The sequence below is a fragment of the Periophthalmus magnuspinnatus genome, chromosome 19, assembly GCF_009829125.3.
Source record: "Periophthalmus magnuspinnatus isolate fPerMag1 chromosome 19, fPerMag1.2.pri, whole genome shotgun sequence".
Classification (NCBI taxonomy): Eukaryota; Metazoa; Chordata; class Actinopteri; order Gobiiformes; family Gobiidae; genus Periophthalmus; species Periophthalmus magnuspinnatus.
Genome location: NC_047144.1, coordinates 25,151,359 through 25,166,043, shown reverse-complemented (window position 1 = coordinate 25,166,043; position 14,685 = coordinate 25,151,359).

Here is a 14,685-nt window from a genome sequence, read left to right as displayed (position 1 = left end):
TTTGTTTTTGGTTTTGTCTGCTAGCTGTCTAATCATGTACATGCACAATCACAACTCACTTGTATAGTAGGGTTAAAGGTGGGGAGAGAGAGGTTCAATTGTCAGGTTAAAGGGAAGGACTAGGTATAATACCAATAGCAGTAGCATTTGTAATGGTAGTGGTAGTAATAGGAAAAGAACTAGTAGTATCAGTCAGTAACATTAGTGCAACAGGGTCAGGCAGGTTCTCACTCAGGTCAGGTGAAGGGGGGGCTTCAAGATGGATCGGGGTCTTCAAGATGGAATAGGGCTTTATAGTAGGAGCACCTACACAAGTCACTTGTATCGTAGGGTCAGAATTAGGTCAAAACAGTTTCTCAGGTCAAGGGGGGGCTTCAAGATGGACCGGGGTCTTCAAGATGGAATAGGGCTTTATAGTAGGAGCACCTACACAACTCACTTGAATCGTAGGGTCAGAATTAGGTCAAAACAGTTTCACAGCTCAGGTCAAGGGGGGGCTTCAAGATGGACCGGGGTCTTCAAGATGGATTAGGGTTGTTTGGTAGGAGTAGCAGTAGCAGCCATGGCATTAGGAGTAGTATTTTCTTAAGGTATGACGTAGGGTCAGAGAGGCTTACAGATCAACTATCAAGATGGACAAGGGTCTAAGATGGACGACAGCCAAGAACATGGAGGAGACGGCCCTGCCTACCTTCTGTTTGAGGTAAAAGCCAACTCGTACAATGATTAACCATATTTCAGTGTTTACAGTTTGTGATTTGTTTTTGTTTTTGTCTGCTAGCTGTCTAATCATGTACATGCACAATCACAACTCACTTGTATAGTAGGGTTAAAGGTGGGGAGAGAGGGGTTCAATTGTCAGGTTAAAGGGAAGGACTAGGTATACTAGTACCAATAGCAGTAGCATTTGTAATGGTAGTGGTAGTAATAGGAAAAGAACTAGTAGTATCAGTCAGTAACATTAGTGCAACAGGGTCAGGCAGGTTCTCACTCAGGTCAGGTGAAGGGGGGGCTTCAAGATGGACCGGGGTCTTCAAGATGGAATAGGGCTTTATAGTAGGAGCACCTACACAAGTCACTTGTATCGTAGGGTCAGAATTAGGTCAAAACAGTTTCACAGCTCAGGTCAAGGGGGGGCTTCAAGATGGACCGGGGTCTTCAAGATGGAATAGGGCTTTACAGTAGGAGCACCCACACAAGTCACTTGAATCGTAGGGTCAGAAGTAGGTCAAAACAGTTTTACAGTTCAGGTCAAGGGGGGGCTTTAAGATGGACCGGGGTCTTCAAGGTAGAATAGGTCTTGACAGTAGGAGCACCCACACAAGTCACTAGAATCGTAGGGTCAGAAGTAGGTCAAAACAGATTCACAGCTCAGGTGAAGGGGGGGCTTCAAGATGGACCGGGGTCTTCATGATGGAATAGGGCTTTACAGTAGGAGCACCCACACAAGTCACTTGAATCGTAGAGTCAGAAGTAGGTCAAACAGTTTTACAGTTCAGGTGAAGGGGGGGCTACAAGATGGACCGGGGTCTTCAAGATGGATTAGGGTTTTTTGGTAGGAGTAGCAGTAGCAGCCATGGCATTAGGAGTAGTATTTTCTTAAGGTATGACGTAGGGTCAGAGAGGCTTACAGATCAACTATCAAGATGGACAAGGGTCTAAGATGGACGACAGCCAAGAACATGGAGGAGACAGCCCTGCCTACCTTCTGTTTGAGGTAAAAGTCAACTCGTACAATGATTAACCATATTTCAATGTTTACAGTTTGTGATTTGTTTTTGTTTTTGTCTGCTAGCTGTCTAATCATGTACATGCACAATCACAACTAACTTGTATAGTAGGGTTAAAGGTGGGGAGAGAGAGGTTCAATTGTCAGTTTAAAGGGAAGGACTAGGTATAATAGTACCAATAGCAGTAGCATTTGTAATGGTAGTAATAGGAAAAGAACTAGTAGTATCAGTCAGTAACATTAGTGCAACAGGGTCAGGCAGGTTCTCACTCTGGTCAGGTGAAGGGGGGGCTTCAAGATGGACCGGGGTCTTCAAGATGGATTAGGGCTTTATAAACGGAGCACCTACACAAGTCACTTGTATCGTAGGGTCAGAATTAGGTCAAAACAGTTTCACAGCTCAGGCCAAGGGGGGGCTTCAAGATGGACCGGGGTCTTCAAGATGGATTAGGGTTTTTTGGTAGGACTAGCAGTATCAGCCATGGCATTATGAGTAGTATTTTCTTAGGGTATGACGTAGGGTCAGAGAGGCTTACAGATCAACTATCAAGATGGACAAGGGTCTAAGATGGACGACAGCCAAGAACATGGAGGAAACAGCCCTGCCTACCTTCTGTTTGAGGTAAAATTCAACTCGTACAGTGATTAACCATATTTCAATGTTTACAGTTTGTGATTTGTTTTTGGTTTTGTCTGCTAGCTGTCTAATCATGTACATGCACAATCACAACTCACTTGTATAGTAGGGTTAAAGGTGTGGAGAGAGAGGTTCAATTGTCAGGTTAAAGGGAAGGACTAGGTATAATACCAATAGCAGTAGCATTTGTAATGGTAGTGGTAGTAATAGGAAAAGAACTAGTAGTATCAGTCAGTAACATTAGTGCAACAGGGTCAGGCAGGTTCTCACTCAGGTCAGGTGAAGGGGGGGCTTCAAGATGGATCGGGGTCTTCAAGATGGAATAGGGCTTTATAGTAGGAGCACCTACACAAGTCACTTGTATCATAGGGTCAGAATTAGGTCAAAACAGTTTCTCAGGTCAAGGGGGGGCTTCAAGATGGACCGGGGTCTTCAAGATGGAATAGGGCTTTACAGTAGGAGCACCCACACAAGTCACTTGAATCGTAGGGTCAGAAGTAGTTCAAAACAGTTAAACAGCTCAGGTCAAGGGGGGGCTTCAAGATGGACCGGGGTCTTCAAGATGGATTAGGGTTGTTTGGTAGGAGTAGCAGTAGCAGCCATGGCATTAGGAGTAGTATTTTCTTAGGGTATGACGTAGGGTCAGAGAGGCTTACAGATCAACTATCAAGATGGACAAGGGTCTAAGATGGACAACAGCCAAGAACATGGAGGAGACAGCCCTGCCTCCCTTCTGTTTGAGGTAAAACTCAACTCGTACAATGATTAACCATATTTCAATGTTTACAGTTTGTGATTTGATTTTGTTTTTGTCTGCTAGCTGTCTAATCATGTACATGCACAATCACAACTCACTTGTATAGTAGGGTTAAAGGTGGGGAGAGAGGGGTTCAATTGTCAGGTTAAAGGGAAGGACTAGGTATAATAGTACCAATAGCAGTAGCATTTGTAATGGTAGTGGTAGTAATAGGAAAAGAACTAGTAGTATCAGTCAGTAACATTAGTGCAACAGGGTCAGGCAGGTTCTCACTCAGGTCAGGTGAAGGGGGGGCTTCAAGATGGACCGGGGTCTTCAAGATGGAATAGGGCTTTATAGTAGGAGCACCTACACAACTCACTTCAATCGAAGGGTCAGAATTAGGTCAAAACAGTTTCACAGCTCAGGTCAAGGGGGGGCTTCAAGATGGACCGGGGTCTTCAAGATGGAATAGGGCTTTACAGTAGGAGCACCCACACAAGTCACTTGAATCGTAGGGTCAGAAGTAGGTCAAAACAGTTTCACAGCTCAGGTCAGGGGGGGGCTTCAAGATGGAATAGGGCTTTACAGTAGGAGCACCTACACAACTCACTTCAATCGAAGGGTCAGAATTAGGTCAAAACTGTTTCACAGCTCAGGTGAAGGGGGGGCTTCAAGATGGACTGGGGTCTTCAAGATGGAATAGGGCTTTATAGTAGGAGCACCTACACAACTCACTTCAATCGTAGGGTCAGAAGTAGGTCAAAACAGTTTCACAGCTCAGGTCAAGGGGGGGCTTCAAGATGGACCGGGGTCTTCAAGATGGAGTAGGGCTTTACAGTAGGAGCACCCACACAAGTCACTTGAATCGTAGGGTCAGAAGTAGGTCAAAACAGTTTTACAGTTCAGGTGAAGGGGGGGCTACAAGATGGACCGGGGTCTTCAAGATGGATTAGGGTTTTTTGGTAGGAGTAGCAATAGCAGCCATGGCATTAGGAGTAGTATTTTCTTAAGGTATGACGTAGGGTCAGAGAGGCTTACAGATCAACTATCAAGATGGACAAGGGTCTAAGATGGACGACAGCCAAAGAACATGGAGGAGACAGCCCTGCCTACCTTCTGTTTGAGGTAAAATTCAACTCGTACAGTGATTAACCATATTTCAATGTTTACAGTGTGTGATTTGTTTTTGTTTTTGTCTGCTAGCTGTCTAAACATGTACATGCACAATCACAACTCACTTGTATAGTAGGGTTAAAGGTGGGGAGAGAGAGGTTCAATTGTCAGGTTAAAGGGAAGGACTAGGTATAATACCAATAGCAGTAGCAGTTGTAATGGTAGTGGTAGTAATAGGAAAAGAACTAGTAGTATCAGTCAGTAACATTAGTGCAACAGGGTCAGGCAGGTTCTCACTCAGGTCAGGTGAAGGGGGGGCTTCAAGATGGACCGGGGTCTTCAAGATGGAATAGGGCTTTATAGTAGGAGCACCTACACAAGTCACTTGTATCATAGGGTCAGAATTAGGTCAAAACAGTTTCACAGCTCAGGTCAAGGGGGGGCTTCAAGATGGACCGGGGTCTTCAAGATGGAATAGGGCTTTATAGTAGGAGCACCTACACAACTCACTTCAATCGTAGGGTCAGAATTAGGTCAAAACAGTTTCACAGCTCAGGTCAAGGGGGGGCTTCAATATGGACCGGGGTCTTCAAGATGGATTAGGGCTTTATAGTAGGAGCACCTACACAAGTCACTTGTATCGTAGGGTCAGAATTAGGTCAAAACAGTTTCACAGCTCAGGCCAAGGGGGGGCTTCAAGATGGACCGGGGTCTTCAAGATGGATTAGGGTTTTTTGGTAGGACTAGCAGTATCAGCCATGGCATTAGGAGTAGTATTTTCTTAGGGTATGACGTAGGGTCAGAGAGGCTTACAGATCAACTATCAAGATGGACAAGGGTCTAAGATGGACGACAGCCAAGAATATGGAGGAAACAGCCCTGCCTACCTTCTGTTTGAGGTAAAATTCAACTCGTACAGTGATTAACCATATTTCAATGTTTACAGTTTGTGATTTGTTTTTGGTTTTGTCTGCTAGCTGTCTAATCATGTACATGCACAATCACAACTCACTTGTATAGTAGGGTTAAAGGTGTGGAGAGAGAGGTTCAATTGTCAGGTTAAAGGGAAGGACTAGGTATAATACCAATAGCAGTAGCATTTGTAATGGTAGTGGTAGTAATAGGAAAAGAACTAGTAGTATCAGTCAGTAACATTAGTGCAACAGGGTCAGGCAGGTTCTCACTCAGGTCAGGTGAAGGGGGGGCTTCAAGATGGATCGGGGTCTTCAAGATGGAATAGGGCTTTATAGTAGGAGCACCTACACAAGTCACTTGTATCATAGGGTCAGAATTAGGTCAAAACAGTTTCTCAGGTCAAGGGGGGGCTTCAAGATGGACCGGGGTCTTCAAGATGGAATAGGGCTTTATAGTAGGAGCACCTACACAACTCACTTCAATCGAAGGGTCAGAATTAGGTCAAAACAGTTTCACAGCTCAGGTCAAGGGGGGGCTTCAAGATGGACCGGGGTCTTCAAGATGGAATAGGGCTTTACAGTAGGAGCACCCACACAAGTCACTTGAATCGTAGGGTCAGAAGTAGGTCAAAACAGTTTCACAGCTCAGGTCAGGGGGGGGCTTCAAGATGGAATAGGGCTTTACAGTAGGAGCACCTACACAAGTCACTTGTATCGTAGGGTCAGAATTAGGTCAAAACAGTTTCACAGCTCAGGTGAAGGGGGGGCTTCAAGATGGACCGGGGTCTTCAAGATGGAATAGGGCTTTATAGTAGGAGCACCTACACAACTCACTTCAATCGTAGGGTCAGAATTAGGTCAAAACAGTTTCACAGCTCAGGTCAAGGGGGGGCTTCAAGATGGACCGGGGTCTTCAAGATGGAATAGGGCTTTACAGTAGGAGCACCCACACAAGTCACTTGAATCGTAGGGTCAGAAGTAGGTCAAAACAGTTTCACAGCTCAGGTCAAGGGGGGGCTTCAAGATGGACCGGGGTCTTCAAGATGGATTAGGGTTGTTTGGTAGGAGTAGCAGTAGCAGCCATGGCATTAGGAGTAGTATTTTCTTAAGGTATGACGTAGGGTCAGAGAGGCTTACAGATCAACTATCAAGATGGACAAGGGTCTAAGATGGACGACAGCCAAAAACATGGAGGAGACAGCCCTGCCTCCCTTCTGTTTGAGGTAAAACTCAACTCGTACAATGATTAACCATATTTCAATGTTTACAGTTTGTGATTTGATTTTGTTTTTGTCTGCTAGCTGTCTAATCATGTACATGCACAATCACAACTCACTTGTATAGTAGGGTTAAAGGTGGGGAGAGAGGGGTTCAATTGTCAGGTTAAAGGGAAGGACTAGGTATAATAGTACCAATAGCAGTAGCATTTGTAATGGTAGTGGTAGTAATAGGAAAAGAACCAGTAGTATCAGTCAGTAACATTAGTGCAACAGGGTCAGGCAGGTTCTCACTCAGGTCAGGTGAAGGGGGGGCTTCAAGATGGACCGGGGTCTTCAAGATGGAATAGGGCTTTATAGTAGGAGCACCTACACAACTCACTTCAATCGAAGGGTCAGAATTAGGTCAAAACAGTTTCACAGCTCAGGTCAAGGGGGGGCTTCAAGATGGACCGGGGTCTTCAAGATGGAGTAGGGCTTTACAGTAGGAGCACCCACACAAGTCACTTGAATCGTAGGGTCAGAAGTAGGTCAAAACAGTTTTACAGTTCAGGTGAAGGGGGGGCTACAAGATGGACCGGGGTCTTCAAGATGGATTAGGGTTTTTTGGTAGGAGTAGCAGTAGCAGCCATGGCATTAGGAGTAGTATTTTCTTAAGGTATGACGTAGGGTCAGAGAGGCTTACAGATCAACTATCAAGATGGACAAGGGTCTAAGATGGACGACAGCCAAAGAACATGGAGGAGACAGCCCTGCCTACCTTCTGTTTGAGGTAAAATTCAACTCGTACAGTGATTAACCATATTTCAATGTTTACAGTGTGTGATTTGTTTTTGTTTTTGTCTGCTAGCTGTCTAAACATGTACATGCACAATCACAACTCACTTGTATAGTAGGGTTAAAGGTGGGGAGAGAGAGGATCAATTGTCAGGTTAAAGGGAAGGACTAGGTATAATACCAATAGCAGTAGCATTTGTAATGGTAGTGGTAGTAATAGGAAAAGAACTAGTAGTATCAGTCAGTAACATTAGTGCAACAGGGTCAGGCAGGTTCTCACTCAGGTCAGGTGAAGGGGGGGCTTCAAGATGGACCGGGGTCTTCAAGATGGAATAGGGCTTTATAGTAGGAGCACCTACACAAGTCACTTGTATCATAGGGTCAGAATTAGGTCAAAAGTTTCACAGCTCAGGTGAAGGGGGGGCTTCAAGATGGACCGGGGTCTTCAAGATGGAATAGGGCTTTATAGTAGGAGCACCTACACAACTCACTTCAATCGTAGGGTCAGAATTAGGTCAAAACAGTTAAACAGCTCAGGTCAAGGGGGGGCTTCAAGATGGACCGGGGTCTTCAAGATGGATTAGGGTTGTTTGGTAGGAGTAGCAGTAGCAGCCATGGCATTAGGAGTAGTATTTTCTTAAGGTATGACGTAGGGTCAGAGAGGCTTACAGATCAACTATCAAGATGGACAAGGGTCTAAGATGGACGACAGCCAAGAACATGGAGGAGACAGCCCTGCCTCCCTTCTGTTTGAGGTAAAACTCAACTCGTACAATGATTAACCATATTTCAATGTTTACAGTTTGTGATTTGATTTTGTTTTTGTCTGCTAGCTGTCTAATCATGTACATGCACAATCACAACTCACTTGTATAGTAGGGTTAAAGGTGGGGAGAGAGGGGTTCAATTGTCAGGTTAAAGGGAAGGACTAGGTATAATAGTACCAATAGCAGTAGCATTTGTAATGGTAGTGGTAGTAATAGGAAAAGAACCAGTAGTATCAGTCAGTAACATTAGTGCAACAGGGTCAGGCAGGTTCTCACTCAGGTCAGGTGAAGGGGGGGCTTCAAGATGGACCGGGGTCTTCAAGATGGAATAGGGCTTTATAGTAGGAGCACCTACACAACTCACTTCAATCGAAGGGTCAGAATTAGGTCAAAACAGTTTCACAGCTCAGGTCAAGGGGGGGCTTCAAGATGGACCGGGGTCTTCAAGATGGAATAGGGCTTTACAGTAGGAGCACCCACACAAGTCACTTGAATCGTAGGGTCAGAAGTAGGTCAAAACAGTTTCACAGCTCAGGTCAGGGGGGGGCTTCAAGATGGAATAGGGCTTTACAGTAGGAGCACCTACACAAGTCACTTGTATCGTAGGGTCAGAATTAGGTCAAAACAGTTTCACAGCTCAGGTGAAGGGGGGGCTTCAAGATGGACCGGGGTCTTCAAGATGGAATAGGGCTTTATAGTAGGAGCACCTACACAACTCACTTCAATCGTAGGGTCAGAATTAGGTCAAAACAGTTTCACAGCTCAGGTCAAGGGGGGGCTTCAAGATGGACTGGGGTCTTCAAGATGGAATAGGGCTTTACAGTAGGAGCACCCACACAAGTCACTTGAATCGTAGGGTCAGAAGTAGGTCAAAACAGTTTCACAGCTCAGGTCAAGGGGGGGCTTCAAGATGGACCGGGGTCTTCAAGATGGAGTAGGGCTTTACAGTAGGAGCACCCACACAAGTTACTTGAATCGTAGGGTCAGAAGTAGGTCAAAACAGTTTTACAGTTCAGGTGAAGGGGGGGCTACAAGATGGACCGGGGTCTTCAAAATGGATTAGGGTTGTTTGGTAGGAGTAGCAGTAGCAGCCATGGCATTAGGAGTAGTATTTTCTTAAGGTATGACGTAGGGTCAGAGAGGCTTACAGATCAACTATCAAGATGGACAAGGGTCTAAGATGGACGACAGCCAAAAACATGGAGGAGACAGCCCTGCCTCCCTTCTGTTTGAGGTAAAACTCAACTCGTACAATGATTAACCATATTTCAATGTTTACAGTTTGTGATTTGATTTTGTTTTTGTCTGCTAGCTGTCTAATCATGTACATGCACAATCACAACTCACTTGTATAGTAGGGTTAAAGGTGGGGAGAGAGGGGTTCAATTGTCAGGTTAAAGGGAAGGACTAGGTATAATAGTACCAATAGCAGTAGCATTTGTAATGGTAGTGGTAGTAATAGGAAAAGAACCAGTAGTATCAGTCAGTAACATTAGTGCAACAGGGTCAGGCAGGTTCTCACTCAGGTCAGGTGAAGGGGGGGCTTCAAGATGGACCGGGGTCTTCAAGATGGAATAGGGCTTTATAGTAGGAGCACCTACACAAGTCACTTGTCAATCGATAGGGTCAGAATTAGGTCAAAACAGTTTCACAGCTCAGGTCAAGGGGGGGCTTCAAGATGGACCGGGGTCTTCAAGATGGAATAGGGCTTTATAGTAGGAGCACCTACACAACTCACTTCAATCGTAGGGTCAGAATTAGGTCAAAACAGTTTCACAGCTCAGGTCAAGGGGGGGCTTCAAGATGGACCTGGGGTCTTCAAGATGGAAGTAGGGCTTTACAGTAGGAGCACCCACACAAGTCACTTGAATCGTAGGGTCAGAAGTAGGTCAAAACAGTTTACAGTTCAGGTGAAGGGGGGGCTACAAGATGGACCGGGGTCTTCAAGATGGATTAGGGTTTTTTGGTAGGAGTAGCAGTAGCAGCCATGGCATTAGGAGTAGTATTTTCTTAAGGTATGACGTAGGGTCAGAGAGGCTTACAGATCAACTATCAAGATGGTCAAGGGTCTAAGATGGACGACAGCCAAAGAACATGGAGGAGACAGCCCTGCCTACCTTCTGTTTGAGGTAAAATTCAACTCGTACAGTGATTAACCATATTTCAATGTTTACAGTTTGTGATTTGATTTTGTTTTTGTCTGCTAGCTGTCTAATCATGTACATGCACAATCACAACTCACTTGTATAGTAGGGTTAAAGGTGGGGAGAGAGGGGTTCAATTGTCAGGTTAAAGGGAAGGACTAGGTATAATAGTACCAATAGCAGTAGCATTTGTAATGGTAGTGGTAGTAATAGGAAAAGAACCAGTAGTATCAGTCAGTAACATTAGTGCAACAGGGTCAGGCAGGTTCTCACTCAGGTCAGGTGAAGGGGGGGCTTCAAGATGGACCGGGGTCTTCAAGATGGAATAGGGCTTTATAGTAGGAGCACCTACACAACTCACTTCAATCGAAGGGTCAGAATTAGGTCAAAACAGTTTCACAGCTCAGGTCAAGGGGGGGCTTCAAGATGGACCGGGGTCTTCAAGATGGAATAGGGCTTTATAGTAGGAGCACCTACACAACTCACTTCAATCGTAGGGTCACAAGTAGGTCAAAACAGTTTCACAGCTCAGGTCAAGGGGGGGCTTCAAGATGGACTGGGGTCTTCAAGATGGAGTAGGGCTTTACAGTAGGAGCACCCACACAAGTCACTTGAATCGTAGGGTCAGAAGTAGGTCAAAACAGTTTTACAGTTCAGGTGAAGGGGGGGCTACAAGATGGACCGGGGTCTTCAAGATGGATTAGGGTTTTTTGGTAGGAGTAGCAGTAGCAGCCATGGCATTAGGAGTAGTATTTTCTTAAGGTATGACGTAGGGTCAGAGAGGCTTACAGATCAACTATCAAGATGGTCAAGGGTCTAAGATGGACGACAGCCAAAGAACATGGAGGAGACAGCCCTGCCTACCTTCTGTTTGAGGTAAAATTCAACTCGTACAGTGATTAACCATATTTCAATGTTTACAGTGTGTGATTTGTTTTTGTTTTTGTCTGCTAGCTGTCTAATCATGTACATGCACAATCACAACTCACTTGTATAGTAGGGTTAAAGGTGGGGAGAGAGAGGGTTCAATTGTCAGGTTAAAGGGAAGGACTAGGTATAATAGTACCAATAGCAGTAGCATTTGTAATGGTAGTGGTAGTAATAGGAAAAGAACTAGTAGTATCAGTCAGTAACATTAGTGCAACAGGGTCAGGCAGGTTCTCACTCAGGTCAGGTGAAGGGGGGGCTTCAAGATGGACCGGGGTCTTGAAGATGGAATAGGGCTTTATAGTAGGAGCACCTACACAAGTCACTTGTATCGTAGGGTCAGAATTAGGTCAAAACAGTTTCACAGCTCAGGTCAAGGGGGGGCTTCAAGATGGACCGGGGTCTTCAAGATGGAATAGGGCTTTACAGTAGGAGCACCCACACAAGTCACTTGAATCGTAGGGTCAGAAGTAGGTCAAAACAGTTTTACAGTTCAGGTCAAGGGGGGGCTTTAAGATGGACCGGGGTCTTCAAGGTAGAGTAGGTCTTGACAGTAGGAGCACCCACCCAAGTCACTAGAATCGTAGGGTCAGAAGTAGGTCAAAACAGTTTTACAGTTCAGGTGAAGGGGGGGCTACAAGATGGACCGGGGTCTTCAAGATGGATTAGGGTTGTTTGGTAGGAGTAGCAGTAGCAGCCATGGCATTAGGAGTAGTATTTTCTTAAGGTATGACGTAGGGTCAGAGAGGCTTACAGATCAACTATCAAGATGGACAAGGGTCTAAGATGGACGACAGCCAAAAACATGGAGGAGACAGCCCTGCCTACCTTCTGTTTGAGGTAAAATTCAACTCGTACAATGATTAACCATATTTCAATGTTTACAGTTTGTGATTTGATTTTGTTTTTGTCTGCTAGCTGTCTAATCATGTACATGCACAATCACAACTCACTTGTATAGTAGGGTTAAAGGTGGGGAGAGAGGGGTTCAATTGTCAGGTTAAAGGGAAGGACTAGGTATAATAGTACCAATAGCAGTAGCATTTGTAATGGTAGTGGTAGTAATAGGAAAAGAACTAGTAGTATCAGTCAGTAACATTAGTGCAACAGGGTCAGGCAGGTTCTCACTCAGGTCAGGTGAAGGGGGGGCTTCAAGATGGACCGGGGTCTTCAAGATGGAATAGGGCTTTATAGTAGGAGCACCTACACAACTCACTTGTATCGTAGGGTCAGAATTAGGTCAAAACAGTTTCACAGCTCAGGTCAAGGGGGGGCTTCAAGATGGACCGGGGTCTTCAAGATGGAATAGGGCTTTATAGTAGGAGCACCTACACAACTCACTTCAATCGTAGGGTCAGAATTAGGTCAAAAAAAGTTTCACAGCTCAGGTCAAGGGGGGGCTTCAAGATGGACCGGGGTCTTCAAGATGGAATAGGGCTTTACAGTAGGAGCACCCACACAAGTCACTTGAATCGTAGGGTCAGAATTAGGTCAAAACAGTTTCACAGCTCAGGTCAAGGGGGGGCTTCAAGATGGACCGGGGTCTTCAAGATGGAATAGGGCTTTATAGTAGGAGCACCCACACAAGTCACTTCAATCGTAGGGTCAGAAGTAGGTCAAAACAGTTTTACAGTTCAGGTGAAGGGGGGGCTACAAGATGGACCGGGGTCTTCAAGATGGATTAGGGTTTTTTGGTAGGAGTAGCAGTAGCAGCCATGGCATTAGGAGTAGTATTTTCTTAAGGTATGACGTAGGGTCAGAGAGGCTTACAGATCAACTATCAAGATGGACAAGGGTCTAAGATGGACGACAGCCAAGAACATGGAGGAGATAGCCCTGCCTCCCTTCTGTTTGAGGTAAAAGTCAACTCGTACAATGATTAACCATATTTCAATGTTTACAGTTTGTGATTTGTTTTTGTTTTTGTCTGCTAGCTGTCTAATCATGTACATGCACAATCACAACTAACTTGTATAGTAGGGTTAAAGGTGGGGAGAGAGAGGTTCAATTGTCAGGTTAAAGGGAAGGACTAGGTATAATACCAATAGCAGTAGCATTTGTAATGGTAGTGGTAGTAATAGGAAAAGAACTAGTAGTATCAGTCAGTAACATTAGTGCAACAGGGTCAGGCAGGTTCTCACTCAGGTCAGGTGAAGGGGGGGCTTCAAGATGGACCGGGGTCTTGAAGATGGAATAGGGCTTTATAGTAGGAGCACCCACACAACTCACTTGTATCGTAGGGTCAGAATTAGGTCAAAACAGTTTCACAGCTCAGGTGAAGGGGGGGCTTCAAGATGGACCGGGGTCTTCAAGATGGAATAGGGCTTTATAGTAGGAGCACCTACACAACTCACTTCAATCGAAGGGTCAGAATTAGGTCAAAACAGTTTCACAGCTCAGGTCAAGGGGGGGCTTCAAGATGGACCGGGGTCTTCAAGATGGAATAGGGCTTTACAGTAGGAGCACCCACACAAGTCACTTGAATCGTAGGGTCAGAAGTAGGTCAAAACAGTTTCACAGCTCAGGTCAGGGGGGGCTTCAAGATGGAATAGGGCTTTACAGTAGGAGCACCTACACAAGTCACTTGTATCGTAGGGTCAGAATTAGGTCAAAACAGTTTAACAGCTCAGGTGAAGGGGGGGCTTCAAGATGGACCGGGGTCTTCAAGATGAAATAGGGCTTTATAGTAGGAGCACCTACACAACTCACTTCAATCGTAGGGTCAGAATTAGGTCAAAACAGTTTCACAGCTCAGGTCAAGGGGGGGCTTCAAGATGGACCGGGGTCTTCAAGATGGAATAGGGCTTTACAGTAGGAGCACCCACACAAGTCACTTGAATCGTAGGGTCAGAAGTAGGTCAAAACAGTTTCACAGCTCAGGTCAAGGGGGGGCTTCAAGATGGACCGGGGTCTTCAAGATGGATTAGGGTTGTTTGGTAGGAGTAGCAGTAGCAGCCATGGCATTAGGAGTAGTATTTTCTTAAGGTATGACGTAGGGTCAGAGAGGCTTACAGATCAACTATCAAGATGGACAAGGGTCTAAGATGGACGACAGCCAAAAACATGGAGGAGACAGCCCTGCCTCCCTTCTGTTTGAGGTAAAACTCAACTCGTACAATGATTAACCATATTTCAATGTTTACAGTTTGTGATTTGATTTTGTTTTTGTCTGCTAGCTGTCTAATCATGTACATGCACAATCACAACTCACTTGTATAGTAGGGTTAAAGGTGGGGAGAGAGGGGTTCAATTGTCAGGTTAAAGGGAAGGACTAGGTATAATAGTACCAATAGCAGTAGCATTTGTAATGGTAGTGGTAGTAATAGGAAAAGAACCAGTAGTATCAGTCAGTAACATTAGTGCAACAGGGTCAGGCAGGTTCTCACTCAGGTCAGGTGAAGGGGGGGCTTCAAGATGGACCGGGGTCTTCAAGATGGAATAGGGCTTTATAGTAGGAGCACCTACACAACTCACTTCAATCGAAGGGTCAGAATTAGGTCAAAACAGTTTCACAGCTCAGGTCAAGGGGGGGCTTCAAGATGGACCGGGGTCTTCAAGATGGAATAGGGCTTTACAGTAGGAGCACCCACACAAGTCACTTGAATCGTAGGGTCAGAAGTAGGTCAAAACAGTTTTACAGTTCAGGTCAAGGGGGGGCTTTAAGATGGACCGGGGTCTTCAAGGTAGAGTAGGTCTTGACAGTAGGAGCACCCACCCAAGT